At 37.0% G+C, this 2704-nt stretch overlaps 1 pseudogene; it reads left to right on the forward strand.

The window, feature by feature from the left end:
- Window positions 1-1506: 1506 nt before the first annotated feature.
- Window positions 1507-2297, forward strand: LOC134364219 (G patch domain-containing protein 11-like; annotated as a pseudogene).
- The last annotated feature ends 407 nt before the right edge of the window (window positions 2298-2704 follow it).

Here is a 2704-nt window from a genome sequence, read left to right on the forward strand (position 1 = left end):
GTGGTTGATTATTGTGGCTCATTATCGAAACCTCCCTCCTTCCACCCTCTTCCCCTCCCTCCCAACAATCTCCCTTCTGTTTGCTTGTTGTATCAACTTCAAGGAATTGTAATTGTTGTGTCTTCTTCCCTCCCCCCCAGGTTGTTTGTGTATTTGTTTATTTATTTTTAGCTCCCACAAATAAGTGAGAACATGTGATATTTTTCATTCTGTGACTGACTTGTTTCACTTAATATAATTCTCTCTAGGTCCATCTATGTCATTGCAAATGGCAGTATTTCATTCTTTTTTATAGCAGAGTAGTATTCCATTGTGTAGATATACCACATTTTCCGTATCCACTCATCTGATGCTGGACATTTGGGCTGGTTACAACTCTTAGCTATTGTAAAGAATGCTGCAATGAACATTGGAGAACAGGTATACCTTTGACTTGAGGATTTCCATTCCTCTGGGTATATTCCCAGCGGTGGAATATCTGGGTCATATGGTAGATCTATCTGCAATTGTTTGAGGAACCTCCATACCATTTTCCATAGAGGCTGCACCATTTTTCAGTCCCACCAACAATGTATGAGAGTTCCTTTTTCTCCACAAACTCACCAGCACTTATCATTCTCAGTCTTTTGAATATTAGCCATCCTAACTGGGGTTAGATGGTATCTCAGTGTGGTTTTGATTTGCATTTCCCGGATGCTGAGTGATGTTGAGCATTTTTTCATATGTCTGTTGGCCATTTGTATATCTTCCTTAGAGAAATGCCTACTTAGCTCTTTTGCCCATTTTTTAATTGGGTTGCTTATTTTTTTCTTGTAAAGTTGTTTGAGTTCCTTGTATATTCTGGATATTAATCCTTTGTCGGATGTATATTTTGCAAATATTTTCTCCCACTCTGTTGGTTGTCTTTTAACTCTGTTAATTGTTTCTTTTGCTGTGAAGAAGCTTTTTAGTTTGATATAATCCCATTTGTTTATTTTTCCTTCTGTTGCCCATGCTTTTGGGGTTGTGTTCATGAAGTCTGTGTCCAGTCCTACTTCCTGAAGTGTTTCTCCTATGTTTTCTCTGAGAAGGTTTATTGTTTCAGGGTGTTTATTTAATTATTTAATCCATTTTGAGTTGATTTTAGTGTATGGTGAGAGGTATGGGTCTAGTTTCATTCTCCTGCATATTGATATCCAGTTATCCCAGCACCATTTGCTGAAGAGGGAATCTCTTCCCCAGAGTATAGGCTTGGTCCCTTTGTCAAAGATCAGATGGCTGTAGGTGTGTGGGTTGATTTCTGGATTCTCTATTCTATTCCATTGATCAGTGTGTCTGTTTTTATGCCAGAACCATACTGTTTTGGTTATTATAGCTTTGTAGTATAGTTTTAAAGTCAGGTAGTGTTATGCCTCCAGCTTTATTTTTTTTGCTCAGCATTGCTTTGGCTATAGCATGAAATTTTTAGAGTTAATCCATGTTGGGAACTGGTCCACAATGGGTATAGCTGCTAGATACAATTGCCATATGAAGTTGAACACGGCAGAAGAAGAGGACTGTATGTCTGATTCTTTCATTAATGTCTAAGAAGATATCAGACCAGGATTTCCAATGTTGAGGCAAATACAAGAAACCCATCAAAAAGAAGTAAAGCAACAGGAAGCTAATTTGAAAAATAGGAGAAGAGTTTAAAAGAAGAACAAGAAAGACGTGACATTGTGTTGAAGAATGCACTAGGCTATGAAAACAAGGGGTTTGCTTTGCTCCAAAAGGTGGGATATGAAAGTGGTCAGGCTCTTGGCAAGAGTAGAAATGGTATTGTTGAACCAATTCCTCTCAATGTCAAAACAGGGAAAAGTGGCATTGGTCACGAGTCATTGTTAAAATGGAAAGCAGAGGAAAAATTAGAAAGCTACGGGAGAAAGATTCACGTGAAAAACCAAGGTGAAGAAAAAGCTACAGAACAGTTTTGAATGCGACTTAAAAATAAGCAAGATGAAATGAAAGTAGAAGGAGATCTTAAAAGAAGCTAACGAGTCTGTCAACAATTGGATGTCCAGAAAAATATTCAGGTTCCCAGGGAGGCGTGGTGCTGGTTGATACTTGAAGAGGAAACTGAAGAAGAGGAAGAAGAAGAAAAAGAACAAGATGAGGATGAATATAAGAGTGAAGATTTAAGTGTACTGGAAAAATTACAAATATTGACTAGTTATTTAAGAGAAGAACATCTGTATTGTATTTGGTATGGAGCATCCTACGAAGATAAGGAAGACTTACCTACAAATTGCCCAGGACCAACTTCTGCAGATCATGACTAAGATTATTCCTAATAAAGTGAAAACTTGAAGAATGTTATTGCTTCCTAGAGATAGACAATTCAGCAATTAGAATTCCCAAGTTTTTTATGCCAGTAAAGAAAGAGGGCCTTTATATAATGTTTTATTCTTTTTGTATTTCAGGTGTACTTTATACTTTGGAATATAATTGTTCACTGAGAAAAGTAATGGAATGCTATTTCAGAGCACAAGTATCAGAGACATGGACAATTATAATTTATGGCTGTATTGTGATGCTTGTGGGATTTAATTCACTTTGGAACAAATTGAGAAATAAGACATGGAGTCAGAGGGAGGTCAAAATATCAGCTTTACTAGTGATGAAACTGAAACAGAAAACAAAGTTGACTTTTTCTCCAGTTAGACCCCCTAATATTTCTCCCTGATTA

Source organism: Cynocephalus volans, chromosome 15, assembly GCF_027409185.1.
Source record: "Cynocephalus volans isolate mCynVol1 chromosome 15, mCynVol1.pri, whole genome shotgun sequence".
Taxonomy (NCBI): domain Eukaryota; kingdom Metazoa; phylum Chordata; class Mammalia; order Dermoptera; family Cynocephalidae; genus Cynocephalus; species Cynocephalus volans.